This window comes from Saimiri boliviensis, chromosome 2, assembly GCF_048565385.1.
Source record: "Saimiri boliviensis isolate mSaiBol1 chromosome 2, mSaiBol1.pri, whole genome shotgun sequence".
NCBI lineage: Eukaryota > Metazoa > Chordata > Mammalia > Primates > Cebidae > Saimiri > Saimiri boliviensis.
In genome coordinates this window covers 63,673,867-63,693,419 of record NC_133450.1, presented here as the reverse complement: position 1 = coordinate 63,693,419, position 19,553 = coordinate 63,673,867, and positions in this window count along the sequence as shown.

Here is a 19,553-nt window from a genome sequence, read left to right as displayed (position 1 = left end):
TTCCACACCTCTGAAATTGGGAGAGTATTACAATTTTTTGCACATCAGAGTTTTAGTAGCTTCATCTTTCCTTTTTTAGTGGTATATAAAATAATGGTGCGTCATAGAGTTGATAAAAAATGGTAACGTTTTTACCTCTTAGAGTTATTGTGGGGGCTTGAAATCCCAAGAGTGACAAAAGAAGAATTCATCTATTTCAGTCTCACCAGGAGAGGGTGTCCTGGTAGTCAGAGAAAGGCCTGTGACCGACTCGAAGTCAGAGGTTTTTTTGTCTTTTTTTTTTTTTTTTTTTTTTTAAATAGAGATGGAGTCTTGCCGTGTTGTCCAGGCTGGTTTTGAATTCCTGGCCTCAAGCAATTCTTTCACCTTGGCTTCCCTAACTGCTGAGATTACAGCCTGAAGTCAGTTTTAAGTAGTGGAACTAACATGAAGATCCTAACCCAACATGAACTCTTATCTACCTGTCTAGGCCCCTGAACTGTTATGCAAGTCTTGGGGTCCCTGTGCCAATGGGATCATCCTGCAGGAAGCCTGGCACCCCTGATCTTGGGGAAATGCATTTCTGGAGGTGGGGTATGGATCCTCAATGGGGACCGAGCTTGTGTATGGTGCAGGGACGCGAAGGGCTTCTGCCTTGCCTCTCCTGGTGCCGGGGGAGGGAGCTCTGGATCCCAGATTCCCCATGCGGCCTGCAGAGTTATGGAGGTGGCACCAGGTAGAATTGCTTCAGGACAGTGGGGAACCCCAGGGTTTCTAACTGGAGAAGCCAGGGAGCCTGACGCTTAGACCTTCTCTGGCCCCATTTGGTGTGGAGGACTCTGACTCTTGAGGGAATGATGGAGGTGGGGGCACAGGTAGACAGTACCCTCCTCAGTAACATCTTAGCCAGGGGATACTCCGGGCTCAGTGCCATTCTGACTACCATAAAACAGTACTGGGAGTGTTATCTCTTGAGCTCTGAAGCAAGACTACAAGATTACCCTTAGATGTTTCTGTGCCTCAGTTTCTCATCTGTAAATTGGGGTTATAATATTACCTACTTTATATTATTGCAAGGATTAAATGAGCTTATAGTTGTAAAACACAAAGAACAATGTCTTCTGGTAAATAAGTGCTCAATAAATGCTAATTATTTATATTATTGAAAGTATCTTTGAATAATTCTGATTGTATTGATTTCATGTGGATTATATAATTTACCTTTGGAGGTAAATTGAGTTACATCCCTTCCATGTCCCTGGGAGGAAAGTCTGTTGTTTGTTAGCAGTCATTTCCATACATCATCCTCATCTCCTCTTTTATGCATTCATTAATTCATTTATCATTTATTCATTTATGTCAGTCTACTGTCACACATACATTGCTATAAAGAACTAACTGAGACTGGGTAATTTATAAAGAAAAGATGTTTAATTGCAAGCTGTATAGGAGGCAGGGTGGCTTCTGCTTCTGAGGAGGCCTCAGGAAACTTACAACCATGGCAGAAGGTGAAGCGGAAGCAGGCACGTCTTACATGGCTGGAGCAGGAGCAAGAGAGAGAGAGGGGAGGTGCCACACACCTTAAACAACCAGATCTCATGAGAACTCACTATCGTGACAAAGCACCTTAGGCAGGATGTGTTAAACCATGAGAAACTGCCCCCGTGATCCAATCACCTGCCACCAGGCCCCACCGCCAGCATTGGGGATTACATTTCAACATGAGATTTGGGTGGGGACACAGATCCAAACCACATCATCATTCAACTGTGAATTCTTTCTCCCCGTAGGTGACAATTTGGTCTCTCTCTCTTTTTTTTTTTTTTTTTTTTTTTTGTTACTGCCTTTAAACCTGGTAGGAATTCCTTTTTTTCTCTCCAATCCCTTCCCTTCTCATTTGAATCAAGCTGTCTCAGGGCATGCGAGCTAGGTGGCTGGATAGGTCACCGGCCCAGCACTCTCATTATACAGGTGAGGAACGAGGCCCAGAGGGGAAGGTGGCTTGCCCAGGTGTCCTGGTGAGTGGCAGAGCAGGGACTGGGCCAGGTCTCCTCATTTCCAGATGACACCAGCTGTCATCTGCTGAACTGGTGCATGCTGGCTGTAACCCTGCTGGTGGGAGGTCGTGGAGGAGGGGACAGGTGGGGAACATAGCAGCGCTGGCCTTAAAGGTATTGCCTCCTTAGGTGAGGGTATCCCCTCAGCCAGCTTCTCTAGCTCATGACTGACTCTTCTTCCTGTCAACCCTTTGTAAACATTTAGAGCAGCGAGTGCTCATTCTCAGCTAAAGGGAGCATCAGTCCTTTGCAGATGGGGGCTGTTGGGCCCCTGGTTGGAAGGTTGCCCTAATCCTGCTCTCTCCCACTTTAATTCCCTGCAAATAATCTTCCCAGGCTGGCCTTAGCCTACTTCCCCGGGCCTGGAAGGCACATGAGGTAAGCCATTCGGCTTAACGCTGGTGTGGCAACACTCAGAACTCACAACACGTTGCTAGCACAAACCACCCGGAAGGGTGGAGCACTCCCGATTCACAGACCAGGAACTGAGGCTGTGCCAGGTTGAGTCGCTGTCCCGGGCCATGCAGTTATGGATTTAAATTCTGACTCTGCGCTACGAAGCTCTGACTTTGGCAAACAATTTCTCGCTGTGAGCTGTTAATTATTAATGAGGCTTGCTCCTGCTGCTGGAGCCTGTCCGCCTTCTCAGGGATGTGCTGGCCGTGGAGCTGGCCTCACTGCAGCCCCTGAGGGGAATGTCTGCTTATTTTTCTTGAAATGACAGGTGCAGCATGCCTGCTAATCACCATTGTGAAGGCTTATTTTGGAACATGCGCCATGGAGCCTACTTTAGCCTGGCTCCAGTGCACGCTTGCGCTGGCCGGCGTGTGGGTATGTGGATGCTACATGCTGGCTGGACTACCTGCAGCAGAAGAGCTGACTCAAGTCTGTCAGAGGCTTCAAGAGCTGTCCACTCATTCAACAAGCACTGATCTAGCACCTACTATGTGCTGGCACTGCTGTGAGAGTTTCAGGAATGTTAGTTCTCATAACAACTCTAGGAAATGGCATATGTGATTAGCCCCAGTTCCTGTTTATGGGTGGGGAAACCGAGGCACAGAGAAATGAAGTTTCTTGCCAAGGCCACACGGTTGGCAGATTGGCATAGCTGGGATTTCACCCACACTATCTGACTCCAGAGCCCCCTGCTTGGAACTGTGCAGTCACTGTTGGAAGTCTGCTCCCCACGCAACCCTTAGAGATGGCTGGGATAGAAATGGCCAGTCTCCCAAAACATACTAACTGGAAAATCAATACCTGAAATATAAGGGAGAAAGGCAACAGTGCCCAAAGCAAAGTAGAGCTAAAGCTTCTGGGACTTTGGAGCAAGGGGGTCACATTTAATTAGCTAATTCAGTATATATGTGTGTAAGTATATACATTGCTTGTTTAGCTTTATTTGCTCACTTGTCTATTGTCTGTGGCCCTCACACTCAAATTTAAGCTCCATAAGAGCAGGAACTTTATCTTGTCACCTCTGCATCCCCAGGACTTACAAAAATGCCTGCCAGGTAGTAGGTGCTCAATACATATATATAGTTTGATAAATGTGGCAAGTTAAAGATGGCCATAAATTCTTTGCTAATTCTCTCATTTGAAACATGGGTCTAATTCTCCTCCCTTCGAATTCAGGCTTGCCTTGATGACTCGTGTGACCAACAGAACATGGCAGAAGTGATGTTCTGGGACTTCTGAAGCCAAGTTGCAAAAAGCATTGCAGGTTCCATTGGGGTTTCTTAAAATTCTTATTCCTGGATTGGTCCCTCTTAGAACCTGGCCTTGCTTTGAATAGTCTGAGGCACATGAAGAGGCCACATGTAGGCATGTCAATCAACAGTTCCAGTGGAGTTCCCAGCCGACAGTCAGCATCAACTGCTGGTCACAATAGGGAACCAATTTGGATATCCAGCCCAGATGAGAATTCAGATGACCACAGCTCCAGGCATTTGACTACAACTACATGAGAAATTCCATGTGGGAACCACCCAGCTGAGCCCAGTCAATCCAAAGAACCATGAGCGAGGCAAGTGGGGTTCTGATGTTGGAGGAGAGAGGAGAAGGCAACACACCTAGGACAAAAGAGCATGTATGTCCTGGGCTCATTTATGGAAGATCATATATGTACGTGTGAGCATGTATGAAGAGGGGCTTGAAGATGATCACCAAATTGTTAATGGCAGTTATCTCAGGATGGTGACATCCAGGTGACCTTTGCTCTCTTTATATCTTTATGAATTGTTCAGGTTCTTGATAATGGGTATATATTCTTTACACAATTACATACAATCAGTGAAATTACTGATTCACTGGAGTGAGAGAAGAATAATAAGTTGAAGTCAAGGTATTTATTCAACACAGTGGATACCTTTGAAGATTGTTAGGACAACTATCTTTGGGTGGTAAAATTAAGAGGACTTAAATTTGTCATCGTTAGGCTTCTGTTCAGATCCTGGTTCAGGTGAGGTTAAAGAACTTACCCAACATTGCAGGGCTGGTATATCAGTTAGGGTTTCTACTTGAAACAGACATCATTTCTGGCTGATTTAAGCATAAAATAAATGTACTAAAAGGTTGGACATCTATTCATGATTAAAAATCTCAGTGAACTAGGAATAAAGTGAAATTTCCTCATTCTAATAAAGAGCATCTACAAAAACCTGTATCTAACATCACATTTAGTGATGAGACACCAGGCACTTTCCTTCAAAGACTGGGGAATATGTAAAGATGTCTGTTTTTACCACTCCTAGTTAATATCTGAGTACAATAAGATCAGAAAAAGAAATGAAAGCCATAAGGATAAGGAAGAAATAAAACTATAGACAATATGGTTGTCTACATAGAAAAGTCCAGAGAATTTCCAGACACTATTAGATGTAACAGGTCAGTTTAGCAAGAATGCAGGATACAAGATAAATACACTAAAATCTATCTATTTATTTAGTTTTTTTTAATGCTAGCATTGAACAATCAGAAATGAAAGTTTAAAAAAATGACACCATTTAGAATAGTACCAAAAAGCATAAAGTACTTAAAGATGAGTAATATGCAGTATTTGTAAATTGAAAACTAAAAAACACTGATGATAGAAATTTTAAAAAGACGTAAGTGATGTATACCATGTTAATGAATCTGAAAACTCAACACTGTAAAGATGCCAGTTCTCCCCAAATTGATCTCCAGATTCAATGAAATCTTAGTCAAAATCTAAGCAGGCTTCTTGGAGAAATTGACAAGGTGATTCTAAGATTTATATAGAAAAGCAAAGGACCTAAATTGGCCAAAACAATGTTGAGAAAGAAGAACACAATTGTGGGATTTATATTACCTGATTTCAAGACTTACCATGTAACTATAGTAATCAGTACAGTTTGATATTGGTGAAAGGTTAGATGCATAGATCAATACAACCAAAAATAGAACCCAGAAATGGACCCATACATATATCAACTGATTTTTCTCATAAATGCCACAGCAACTCAACAAAGAAAGCATAGTCTTTTAAATAATGGTTCTAGGATTACTGGATATCTATATGCAAAAACAAAAAAACAAAATTAATTGAAATAGGTCATAGATGTTACTGTAAAGGCTAAAATCATATAACTTCTAAAAAACAGGAGAAAATCTTTGATACTTTGGGTTATGTAAATATTTCTTAGGAAACAAAAATCATGAATCACACACAAAAATAAGATGAACTTATTCAAAATTGAACACTTCTGCTCTTTGAAAGACTTCTGAAAACAAAAAGACAAGCCACAGACTGGGAGGAAATATTTGTAAAAAAAAAAAAAAAAAAATCTGATAAAAGACTGGTAACAAAAATGTATAAAGAACTCTTAAAACTCAAAAATTAAAAAAATAAAATAAAAAATTACCAGAAGATTTAAATAGATAATTCACCAGAGAAGACAGAATAGCAAATATCACATGAAAAGATGTTCAACAGCATTTGAATTAGGCAAATGCAAATTAAAATCATTATGAAATAGCACCACACACCTACTAAAGTGGCTCAAAAATGTTTTTACTTTTGATTATTTCCATAGGTTTTTGGGGAACAGGTGGTATGTGGTTACGTGAGTAAGTTCTTTAGTGTTGATTTGTGAAGCTGTAGTGCACCCATCACCCAGGGAGTATACACTGCACCCAATTTGCTGTCTTTTATCTGTCAACCCCCTCCCGCCCTTTCCTCCGAGTCTCCCAAGTCCACTGTTTCATTCTTATGCCTTTGCATCCACATAGCTTAGCTCCCAGTTATGAGTGAGAACATACGATGTTTGATTTTCCATTCCTGGGTTACTTCACTTAGAATAATGGGCTCCAATCCCACCCAGGTTGCTGCAAATGCCATTATTTCGTTCCCTTTTATGGCTGAATGTATTCCACGGAGTGTGTGAGTGTGTGTGTGTGTATATGTATATATATAAAACTATTTATCCACTCATTGCTGATGGGCATTCAGGCTGGTTCCATATTTTTGCAGTTGCAAATTGTGCTACTATAAACATGTGTGTGCAATATCCTTTTGGTATAATGACTTCTTTTCCTCTGGGTAGATACCCAGTAGTGGGATTGCTGGACCAAATGGTAGTTCTACTTTTAGTACTTTAAGAAATCTCCGCACTGTTTTCCATAGTGGTTTTACTAGTTTATATTCCCACCAGCAGTGTAGAAGTGTTCCCTTTTCACTGCGTCCCTGCCAACATTATTTATTTATTTATTTATTATTTTTTGAGACGCGGTTTCGTTCTTGTTGCCTAGGTGCGATGGAGTGCAATGGTGCCATCTTGGCTCGCTGCAACCTCTGCCTTCTGTGTTCAAGCGATTCTCCTGCCTCAGCCTCCCAGGTAGCTGGGATTACAGGGGCACACCACCATGCCCGGCTACCTTTCTGTATTTTTAGTTACAGATGGGGTTTCACCATGTTGACCAGACTGATCTTGAATTCCTGGCCTCAAATGCTCTGCCCACTTTGGCCTCCCAAAGTGCTGGGATTACAGGCATGAGCCACTACACTCTTGTCTATTTTTTCTTATTTTTTGATTATGGCAATTCTTGCAGGAGTAAAGTGATATCACATTGTGGTTTTGATTTGTATTTCCCTGATCATTAGTGATGTTAAGCATTTTTTCATATGTTTCTTGGTCATAAAATGGCTCAAATTTTAAAAACTTGATGATATCAAATACTGGTGAGGATATGGAACAACAAGAACTCTCACACATTGCTGGTGAAAATGAAAACTGGCACAGCCATCTTGGCAAACAGTTTAGCAGTTCCTTATAAAGTTATGTATATGTGTATTTTACTATACGATGTAGTCATTCAACTCCTTGGTATTTATCCAAAGGAAATAAAGACATGTGGACACCAATATCTATATGTGAAAGCTTACAGCAGCTTCATTCATAATCGCCCCAAGCTGGAAACAAATGTTCATAACATCCATCAACTGGTGAGAGGATGAACAAATTCTGATAAATGCATAAAATGGAATTACTACTCAGCAGTAAAAAGGAACAAGCTACTTATGTATGCAGCAGCATGAGTGGCTTAAAAGCGTGATGCTAAGTAAAAGAAACCAGACGCAAAAGGCAGCACACTGCAGGATTCTATTTCCATAACATTCTGGAAAGGGGAAAACTGCAGGAAAGAAATCAGGTCAATTGTTGCAAAGGTGTGGAGACTGGGAGAGGGGAGTGACTGCAAAGGGGCAAAGGGGAAGTTTTTGGTGTGAAGGAAATAGTCTATAGCTCGTTGTGGGGGTGGTTATGCAACTGTATAATTTTGCCAAAATTTCTAGAACTGTACACTTAAAAAGAGTGAATGTCACTTCATATGAAATATACTCTAATGCACCTGAAAAAAAAGAAAGGTCAGTGGGTGGGACAGAGAAGCCGTGACGGTCACGAAAATGTTCGAATCACAGTGTACACTAGGCTCAGCCAGCATCAGCGAGTGCTCAGCCAGGAAAGCAGAAAACACCTCAGGTTTTCAGGCAGAGACCATGAACACACAGGCTGAATTCAAGGAATCCACGGAGCCTGGGTCATGATCCTGTGCCTTACATGCAAGGGAGGTGGGGACTGGAGACTCTGGCATTTTCAACTGCTAGAGTGAGAGGCAGGCTCCAGCTTTTCAGATGGGAGATTAACCACAAAATAAAGCGGTTCAGATGCTGGGAAGCAGAATAACAAATGCCCACCATGGCCAGTTAAACATGAAAGTTGGGTTACCAACTGCATCTTTCCAACAAGGACCAAGCTGTTAACTGCATACTACGTAGCAGAGCTTAAGACAATGCCTAAATGACACTCCCAGGATCCAGAACCACTTATTTCTGGGTTAAAAACTGTGGACAGACAACCACAGACGATAAACAAAAATTAATTTGAGACTGGGTGCGGTGGCTCACAACTGTAATCCCAGCACTTTGGGAGGACGAGGCAAGCAGATCACTTAAGATCAGGAGTTGGAGACCAGCCTGGCCAACATGGTGAAACCCCGTCTCTACTAACAATACAAAAATTAGTCGGGTGTGGTGGTATACACCTGTAATCCCAGCTATGTGGGAGGCTGAGGCAGGAGCATCACTTGAACCCAGGAGGCAGACGTTAGAGTGAGCTGAGATCATGCAGTGGAACTCCAGCCTGGGTGATACAGTGAGACTTTGTAAAACAAACAAACAAAAAAATTAATTTAAAATGGGTCATAGGTGTAAATACAAAAGCTAAAATTATAAAGCTTCAAGGAAACAGGAGAAAATCTTTGATACTTTGGGTTAGGTCAGTATTTCTTAGGAAACAAAAAAGATGAATCATAAAAGAAAAAATAAGATGTACTTCATCAATATTTAAAACTTCTGCTCTTTGAAAGACTTATGAAAATAAAAAGACAGGATTTCCTCACAGAAAAGAAATATTTCCTCCCAGTCTGTGGCTTGCATTTTGATTTTCATAAGTTTTTATGAAATACATACATGCACTTTGTCCCTGTGAGGGTGGAGAGCTTCAGGCTTCCCGTCAGTCCTGCCCACGCTTAAGGCTCCTCAGGGCCCTTCATTACCATGTAAGGAATGTCCTTTTTCAGGCCGGGCTCAGTGGCCCACACCTGTAATCCCAGCACTTTGGGAGGCAGAGGTGGGCAGATCACTTGAGGTCAGGAGTTTAAGATTAGCCTGACCAACATGGCGAAACCCTATCTCAACATAAAATACGAAAATACAAAAATTAGCCAGGCATGGTGGTGCGCCTGTAATCCCAGCTACTCTGGAGGCTAAGGCAGGAGAATCGCTTGAGCTTGGGGAGCAGAGATTGCAGTGAGCAGAGATTGTGCCACTGCCTGCCCTCCAGCCTGGGTGACAGAGTCGGACTATGTCTCAAGAAAAACCATCAGGAATGTCCATTATGTCCTTTTTTGGCTTAGGAGCAGACAAGTCCTCTCATAACAGAAGGAGGAGTGGGAGAGGCGCCTCCTCCCTGGACCTGCACAGCTGAGGCTGGAGCTTTGAGTAGCATCAGAGTCCAGAAGGAACAGGAAGGTGGAGACGACGGTCAGGGTGGTATAAGGAGGAAGAGAAGAAGCCAAATGGAGGTTTTGAAATAAAATCGCTTTTCTCCCTTCTTTCCTCCTTAAACTGTTCCCAGAGAACCTCTCGCTCAACTCAAGGCCAGCCAGGCTTCTCCCCCTTCCTCCCGTCTCAGCCTCTGTTGACCCCCCAGGCTGCTTAGTGGTCTGTCCGCCTCCTCCCTCCAGGGACACCTGGATTTCTCTCTGAGGAGTTCTTTCTATCCCCCAGCGCATGCTCTCAATACGCCAGCAGTCCGAGGCCTCGTTCGCCAAACGCCCACACACCTGCAAAACCACCTGCAGCCTCTCTTTTCAAACAGAATAACACAGCTGTGAGAAAGGTGCGGACTCCCTAATTCAAAACCAACAAAGGCTGAGGGTGCTTCGGGAAAAGGAAACGCAAGAGCAGAGAGGAAAAGGAAGAAAGGGGCAGGGAAGCGCTTGGGCGTACCCTACCGTCCGTGCGTCCGTCTTGGCCCTTCTTCCTCTCCCCCAGCAAAGGGCTGACAGAGCCAGATACGCGACATTCCCATCCTCCTTTGCAACAAAAATGGGTGCGTGTGCTCTAATCTTGGCCAGTGGAACCCATAGGAGGAGGGGTTTCTTGGTGTCTTCTGGGTAAGGTTTTCTTCCCTCATTCAAGGAGATGCCTGCGTGGAAGTGCTCTTCCTGTCTCTCCAAATGTTGTCATACCCATATGTGATGATGGAACCATCATCTTGGGAACACAAGGACAAGCTTCGGACCAAGTCATTATGCTGAGGAAGGCTGAGCAGACACACGGAAAAGAGTCTGAGTCCCCCATGACATCCTTGAGAACCAACCCTGGAACTCCCCTAAGGTAGGTTTTCTGATTATGTGAGACACCAAAGCCCCTTATTATTTAATCCTCTAGCCCAGGTGTCCCCAAACTTTTTACACAGGGGGCCAGTTCACTGTCCCTCAGACCGTTGGAGGGCCGCCACATACTGTGCTCCTCTCACTGACCACCAATGAAAGAGGTGCCCCTTCCTGAAGTGCGGCGGGGGGCCGGATAGATGGCCTCAGGGGGCTGTATGCGGCCTGCGGGCCATAGTTTGGGGACGCCTGCTGTAGCCGTTGGGTATTTTGTCCCAGGCTGGAGTGCAATGGCACCATCATAGCTCACTGCAGCTTCAATCTCCAGGGCTCGAGTGATCCTCCCACCTCAGGCTCCTGAGCAGCTGGGACCACAGGCGTGATGCCACCGCACCTGGTTAATTTTATTTTTGATAGAAGCGAGGTCTTTTTATGTTGCTAAGACTGGTCTCAAGCTCTTGGGCTCAAGTGATCCATCTGCCTTGGCCTCCCAAGATGTTGGGATTACCTCTCCAAAACTTGCAGGGTGCCCGGCATCATTGCAGGAAATGCTTAATACATTTTTTAAAAAGAGCAGACGTTTTATTACATCTCTTTTTTTTAGTTTTCTGCCTATGCTTGGCCAGTTGAAAATATTCTGACAGACACAGAAGAAAACAGCATTTGCTAAATTTCCGTGTGTGTAAGACTGTGCCAGGGCTTTATGTAAGGTAATTGGCACATTATCCCTGTTTTACATGGGAGGAAATAGAGTCTTAGGTTAAATACCCTGCACAAGGTTACGCATTAAGTGCCAGAGGCAGAACTCTAAGCGATGGTGACTTAAAAAACAGAACAAAACAGAAGCATTGTCCATCAACAAATGAATGGATAAACAAAATGTGGTTTATACATACATGGAATATTATTCAGCCTTAAAAAGGAAGAAAATTCTGGTACATCTTACAACATGGATGAAGCTTGAAAAAAGCTGAGTGAAATAAACCAGATACCAAAGAACAAACATTGTATGATTCCACTTGTATAAACTAGGTAGAGGACTCGAATTCGTAGAGGTGGCAAGTAGAATAGTGGGTACAAGGGGCTGGGTGAGTGGGAATGGGAAGTGATGTGGTTTGTGTCCCCACCCAAATTTCATCTTGAGCCGTAGCTCGCATAATCCCCATGTACTGTGAGAGGGACCCAGTGGGAGATTACTGAATCACGGGGGCAGTTTCCCCCCATACTATTCTCATGATAGTGACTAAGTCTCATGAGATCTGATGATTTTATAGGGGTTTCCCCTTTTGCTTGGCTCTCATTCTCTCTTGCCCGCCACCATGTAAGATGTGCCTTTCACCTTCTGCCGTGATTGTAAGGCCCACCCCTAGCCACATGGAACTGTGAATCCATTAAACCTCTTTTCTTTATAAATTACCCAGCCTTGGGTATGTCTTCCTTAGCAGCATGAAAACAGACTAATACAGGGAGTTACTGTTTTACAGGCGTAGAGTTTCAGTTTGGGAAAATAAAGTTCTGGAGCTGGATGGTGGCAATGGTTGGGCAACAGTGTGAATACACTTGGTGCCGCTGAAGTATCTGCTTAAAAATGGTTACAATGGTAAATTGTGTGCTATGTATATTTTACCCCCAAAAAACTAAAAAACAGATGTAATGAAACCTCTGCTCTAAGGAAAAAAAGAACGTTTTAAGCACTTCCGGTATGATGTTGGGCACCCTGCAAGGGCTGGAGATGTAATGCAAAGGAGATGGACGAATCTGGGCTTTTGTGGAACTTCCATTCCAGTAAGGGAGGCTGGCAATACACAGGTAAACTAACAGGACCACTGCAAATTAGTGATCACCGCTAGAATGGTAATAAATAGGTGCTGTGATAGAAAATAATTGGGGTTTCTAGTGTGTGTTAGGCGACATTTTAGGTAGGGTAATTAAGTTCATCAAGGAGTCACATTTGAATGAAGCCTTGGCAGATGAGAAGGAGCCGCCATCATTATGTGAAGGCACAGGGAAAGGCTTTCCAGGCAGAGAGAGTAAGAAGGGCAAAGTCCCTGTGGCAGGAAAGAACTGGGGACATTTGAGGCCATTATTATTAGAGCTCAGAGGCTTGGGTTGGAGGAAGTCAGAAGCCAGATCCCGTGGGGCCTGGTGGGCCACAGTGAAGGGTCTGGATATTATTCTGATCGAGATGAGAAGGCACTGAAAGGCGTATCTGATTTACATTTTTGGCAGGTCTCTCTGGACACTGTGTGGAAATTGGATTTTAAGGAGCAAAATGGAGGCAGCAAGACCCATTAGGAGGCCATTGGTGTAGCCCCAGAGAGAGCTGATGGTGGCTGGGAATTGGGGGTGGTTTAGAGAGAGGTGAACAGATTCCACCCAGGTTTTCAAGTCACAAACCACAGGGCCTGCCAATGGGCTGGATGAGCAGCCTGCAGAAGAGGGAAGAATCAAGGCTGACTCCTAGGGGTGGGGCTTGGGCAAGGGGACAGGGGGTGCGGGGGATGGTGACGCCTCATGGACAGGAAGAGGTTTGGGGCAAAATCAAGAGTTCTGTTCTGGGTCTCCAGACAGTGCACTCTTTTCCTCTTTCCACTCCAACATCTCCCTAAAGTTAATTATATCAGAACGTTGAACCTGGACCTGTGGGCAAATCTAAGTGGTGGGTGACATGATGTGGTACTAGGAAACACGTGAGACTCTCAGGGACAGCACAGACTCCAAGGGCCCATTTTCTCGTCACCTCAACAGTGTTCAGAAAAGAGAAGTGCTACCATTTGACCACTGGGGTTGGTACCTTAGTACAGTGTCTTGGATAGGGCTTTCCCAGGAGCAGATCCTGAGATAAGGGTGTGTGGACAAGGAGTGCGATTGGGAGGCGACCTCAAAAGGCACTGGCAGAAGAATGGGTGTGTGAGGGAGGGAAGAGATGAGCCAATCAGGGTTTGCTAACAAGCAGGTTATACCGTGGACAACTGGGTGTGGTCCTGCTGGGACATCTGAGAGAAAGCAGACAATGTGCACTGAATTGTCCCACCCTGGGACAAACACTGGGCTATTTTTTTTTTTTTTTTTTTTGGAAACAAAGTCTCACTCTGTTGCCCAGGGTGGAATGCAGTGGCACGATCTCGACTCACTGCAACCTCTGCCTCCCGGGTTCAAGCGATTCTCCTGCCTTAGCCTCTTGAGTAGCTGGGACTACAGGTGTGCGCCACCATGCCCAGCTAATTTTTGTATTTTTAGCACAGATGGGGGTTTCCCCATGTTGGCCAGGATGGTCTCGATCTCTTGACTTCATGATCCACCTTCTTTGGCCTCCTAAAGTGTTGGGATTACAGGCGTGAGCCATCACGCCCAGCAACACTGGGCTATTTATCCTCCGTGTCCTGTTCATCATTTACTGAAGGGTGCACCTGGGGGCATCAACGCTCCAGCATCTGTTGGCCCTTCATGCTGGCCCTCAGAGAAGGCCTGCGGGTGGAGCCTTGCAGCCTTTTTCAGGAGGAACCTGGCGGTGAGTGCCCAGAGGATGTGGAGGGGGCCTTAATAGTTTCTGTTATTGCTGTACCAGCATCATGCTTTTACTTCCGCTAATTCTTTAGAGCAAGTCTCAAAGCTATTAGATGGTACTGTTCAGAGTGTGGTCCATAGATTTGTGTCACCAACTCTGTGCTACCTTTCAAAATAAAGAAGTTGTAAATCACTCCCTTCTTGCTATAAAAAAATCAACTGATCTAGACGGTGTGCCTAGTGATGAAAATGGATTTGCATCCTGGTGAACGCTCCTAATCATATTGCATACTGGGAGTGAATGATTCACAGACTGGCACATTCTGCCACACTGTGCTCAACTCAGTGAGATCCCTGAGGAAAGGTCCCACATACATTCTTCTCTGCTTCCTCAAGGCCTGGGACGGAGTCTAGCTCGGAGGAGGCAATTGGTGAGTCTGTATTGTCCCATTGTACAGAGGAGGAAACAGGGACATGGAGGTGGTGCGATAGTTGGGGTGTTTGTCCCCTTTAAATCTCACATTGAAGTGTGATCCCCCACGTTGGAGGTGGGTCCTAAGGGGGGTGTTTGGGTTGTGGAGTGGATTAATGCCCTCCCTGTGGGAGGAAGTGAGAGGAGTGGTTCTCACTCCGTTAGTTCCCTCAAGAGCTGGTCGTTAAGAAGAGCCTGGCACCTCCCCCCGCCTCTCTTGCTCCCTCTCTTGCCATGTGATTTCTGCACACACAGGTCCCCTTCCACCATGAGTAGAAGCAGCCTGAGGCCTTTACCACATGCCCCATGTTCTAGCCAGCAGAACCATGAACCAAATAATCCTCTTTTCTTTATACATAACCCAGCTAAGGTTATGTATAGCAACACAAAATGGACTAGGACAGGCAGCCTCCCATCTCTGGGGCTTGATGCCTCCAAACCTCAATGCTGTCTTCCGCCTTGATGGATCCACTCGAGATGAACTCTCTCCTAGGAGGGTGACACTAATCAGATTCAAGTTCAGTGTCATTCCCTCTCCTGCTCTAAGAATTATGTATTAGGCAGTGTGTATTTCTAGGGACCACTCATGCAGCCAAAGCTCTTCCCCACATCTGCTCCTGCCTGCACCAGGTTTCATCCTGTTCCTAGTGGATGCCATTGAACACTCTTGATGCTGATTCTATGATTCCACCATGAAATGGGAAATCCCAGGTACTGAGGAGAATTGCCTTTTGGTGGTTAGTCTTTTCAACCACATAAGGCTGGCAAAGGACTCAGAAACTCCTGGGAGTTCCTGATGAAGAAAAACTTTAATTGTCACAGTAACTCATGGACAGATGAATGGGAGAAAAGTCACAGAAGTATGGTGATGGGAAGAAGAAGGAGCAGATAAGGACAGAAAGGAGAGAAGTGGAAAGGCGGCAACAGTGTTCATTCGTAAGTCATTTGTTGGGTCCTTTATGCTTCAGGATCTAGGACTGTTATTTTACCAAAGATGGGACAGCTGACTGAGATTCAGTATTTTGACAATTTCTAGCCAGGGGTGATAATCTGGCTCTGCCATGGGCCGGGTTCCACCACTACTGACTTTTGTTTGGCCAGCAAGGTGTTTTAAAAATATTTGCATTTCCAGTGGCTGGGCTAGGTTAGGTTGTACTGCAGTAATGAGTAACCTCCCTCACACCTGTAATCTCAGCACTTTAGGAGGCTGAGGCAGGCAGATTATGAGGCTAGGAGTTCAAGACCAGCCTGACCAACATCATGAAACCCCATCTCTACTAAAAACACAAAAATTAGCCAGGTGTGATGGTGCACACCTGTAATCCCAGCTACTTGGGAGGCTGAGGCAGCAGAATGGCTTGAACCTGGGAGGCGGAGGTTGCAGTGAGTCGAGATTGTGCCACTGCACTCCAGCCTGGGCGACAGAGCAAGACTCTGTCTCAACAACAACCATCACACAAAAAAACCAAGTAACTCCCATACCATAGGGGCTGAACACAACTAGAGTTTATTTCTTATTCATGTCATCTGTCCAAGAATGTATTCTTCTCATAGCGTCCACTCAGGGACTCAGGCTCTTAGCGGCTTTCTCTTGACATGGGCTTGCAGGACCACGGCCACTGTGAAGGGAAGGAGGCAGAGTGACTGGCTTGCTGGTTCTTGAATCTCTGTCCCGGAAGGACACATGCCCCTTCTGTCCAGATTTCATTGCCAGGGCAAGCGGCCTGACTCTCCTAACTTCAGAGGAGGAGGGGAAGGTAAACCCTAACAGATGCCTGGAGAGCTGATCAGCTCTAATGGGCACAGCACTGATGACAGCCAGAGCTGTGCCCTCTGCAGCTGGCATGTTCCCACCCCTCCCTACTGTCTTACATTTTATGTTACCTGTCAGTTCCAAAAAGCAGTGAAGTTTGTTAAACCTTGAGCAGGAGAATATGAAGCATTCTATGCCCAGCTCTCTGGCACTCACCATTTAATAACTCAATCTCACTCCTCAGGCATAATCACTAGCTCTGTTGCCCAGGCTGGAGTGCAGTGGTGCGATCTCAGCTCACTGCAACCTTCGCCTCCTGGGGTCAAGTGATTCTCCTGCCTCAGCCTCCTGAATAGCTGGGACTACAGGCTCGTGCCACCATGCCCGGCTAATTTTTTACATTTTTAGTAGAGACGGGGTTTCACTGTGTTAGCCAGGACGGTCTTGATATCCTGACCTCATGATCCACCCGCCTTGGCCTCCCAAAGTGCTGGGACTACAGGTGTGAGCCGCCGTGCGGGACCAACACGAGCCTTTTGTTCCTTTTTACTTGCCCACTCTACCACCTGTTGATGTTGGAGTGTTAGTTATTTCTTGCACCTGGGTCCTCTATCAACCTCACCTGACCTTCCTTAGTCCCTCGTTATTTGGACTACTGTCTGTTGCTAATCAGTGTCCTCTCCAGGCACCGTGGTCTCTCCTTGGTATAGGAGGGCTTTTGGGAGGCACTTTCTGCTGCTTCCTTCCCCTGGCCTACCCCTGGCTCCATTCCTCACAACTCCACCATGGGCATGTCTAGAACCAGTCCCTCTCCCCGCCCCGCCTATCCAATTAGACTGCACCGTGAACATCCCTCCCTAGGTGTTCGTATTCCAGATTACACTAAAGCTATAGCCACATGAATGATGCACCCATCCACTGTTTCCATGCCCTTAGCCCCGGCGGGAGGTACATCTAAGGTTGGTCAAGGGGAAGCCAAGGTCAAGGCCAGGAAGAGCGTGCCAAGTGCAAGAGGCAAGGAGAGGATGGGAACTCAGGGCGCAGCCCGGAGTGGCCTTTGCCAGGAGGCTCAAGAGTAGAAAGCGAGGGAGGGTGTGGGTGGACAGGGCAAGGTTCAGACCCAGGCTGTGAACAGGCCCAAGCGCCCTGGGCCACCTCGCTGGCCTCCCTGGCGCTCCACACCTTGCAAGCACTTCGAATCCAGTGTCGAGAAAAGCTGACTTGAGAAGCAGAGACAAACAATAGCTGAGAATCCGTGGGCCTGTTGCTGTGGTGGTTTAGTGCCCTCTGAGCAAGTGCAGTGAAGCAAAGGGCGGGGACCATGAACAACGTCCCTGAGGGAGTTAGGCTGGAGGGGAGGAGCTTTTGCATGGGCTCCGGGCTCTGCAGAGGAGGGGAACACAGGTGGAGTCTCTCTCAGGTCCCTCTTGGCCTGGCCCTGCCCAGGCAGAACACTCTTTGGGGACACAAGGGCACCAGCAGGGCTGATGTGATGCCGGGTGTCAGCCGAGGTGAGGGGGAGGAAGAGAAGTAGGAAGAGGAGGAGAACTCTGCTTGCTGCTGGCAGATCGCAGGGGGGCTCCATGAGGATGCCCCAGAGGGCAGCACGCTCTGTGCCCCTTTGGACCTTTGGACCAGCAGCTGGGGAGCGCTGAGGGACAGCTCCCTGCGCTGCGGTTCCCTAAGAGTGCCTGTGAGAATGGATTCCCAGGCAGCTGGCTTTAGTAGGGTGGGGCAGAGGGATCCCTGAGGACCCCTCCTGAGTATGCAGGGGTTGCCTCCGGGGCTTCCCAGGCTGCTGGAGGGTGCTGTGCAGGGGTGCTGCTGTGATGCCATGGTAAGAGGAGGAGACGCCCTTTGCGCTGGGGCTGTGGTCCTACCACCTGGGGAAACCTCAGGTCATGTGGGGTCTGCAGTTTCCCTAAGGAGGCGTGGAGCCTTCACAGGCAGACCTCAGCCTCTCAAGGGTCTTTCTGCATCCCTGTGGTCTTAGGGCTGGAGGATGGGAGGAGACTTTGGTCTAAAAGGTTGCACCGCATCCCACGTCGGGCCACTCCCAGTTCTCCACATGCCGGGAGTGCCCCGGAGCTCTGACCTGTGCCCTCAAACTTCTCGTGGGGTCCCATCCACTGGGCGGCTGGCCGTGTACCACACACACCTGGGTTTAGAGGAGCGGGGGCGAGGGCTCGTCAGGTGTATCCCCATGTGCAGTCACTTTTCTTTCTCTCAGTTCGCTTCAGCCACATTTTTCCCTTCGTCCTTACTGTGAAGGCGGTAAGATCACAGAAGCTCTGTGTGCTGTCCGAGGGCGATGTCTTTTCGCTGTGTGCCCAGGGGAACCCCGCAGGATTCTCAGCATTATCCCTTTTCCCCCATATCTTGGAACCGGCACAGAGTGAAGAAGTCCTGTCTCCCATGTTCTGCCCGCCCTCGGCAGGCACCAGGGATGCCTGCCACCCACCACATGCAACACCTTGAGCGTCACTGACCCTCCTAGTTCCTACTCTCTTTGTTGAAGCCTGAGACACTTTTTTCTTTTCCTTTCGTAGACAGAGTCTTGCTCTGTACCCAGGCTGGAGTACAGTGGCGCGATCTCAGCTCACTGCAACCTCTGCCTCCCGGGTTCAAGCAATTCTCCTGCCTCAGCCTGAGTAGCTGGGACTATGGGTGTGCACCATGACACCCAGCTAATTTTTGTATTTTTAGTAGAGACGGGGTTTCTCCATGTTGGCCTGCCTGGTCTCTAACTTCTGACCTCAAGTGATCCTCCTGCCTTGGCCTCTCAAAGTGCTGGCATTACAGGTGTGAGCTGCTGTGCCTGGCCTTAGAATTCATTTTATTTGCAGTTCTCTTTGAGGGTGTTTGGTATCTTTAGGGCTTCAGCAGGTAAAACTCCAATCTATCAGCAGCCCTTCACTTTTATAAAATAAAAGGTGCAACAGGCCTGCTGAAACAAGCTTCTTTTGCATGTGCAGTTATTTTTGTTTTTCTTCTTTCTTTTCAGCTTACATTTTTAGCTACATTTCCAGAACCCTGAGGGAAAGTGGCAGGAAACTCTCTGGCGGCCTCCATGCTCATTGTGCCTGAGAGATGCTAGAGAGAAACGCCTCATCTCTGTAGATATGGTCTTGTCACGTTCTGATGTTGTGTGTTTTGGAAGTGAGGTGCTGCTAAGCTCGCACTGAAACAGAAAGAGGTTGACTCAGGAGCGATTTATGGCAGGACTGGAAGGAAGCCTGCCGAGGCAGTTGCGGAGGGCCTGTGAGGAAGTGCTGAATGTGGAAATCCTATCATTGTTTAAAATGAGCCAACTCAGACACTCTGGCTTCAAAGAGCTCAGCCTCACACAGCAGCGGGCGGCAGCCAGGAGAGG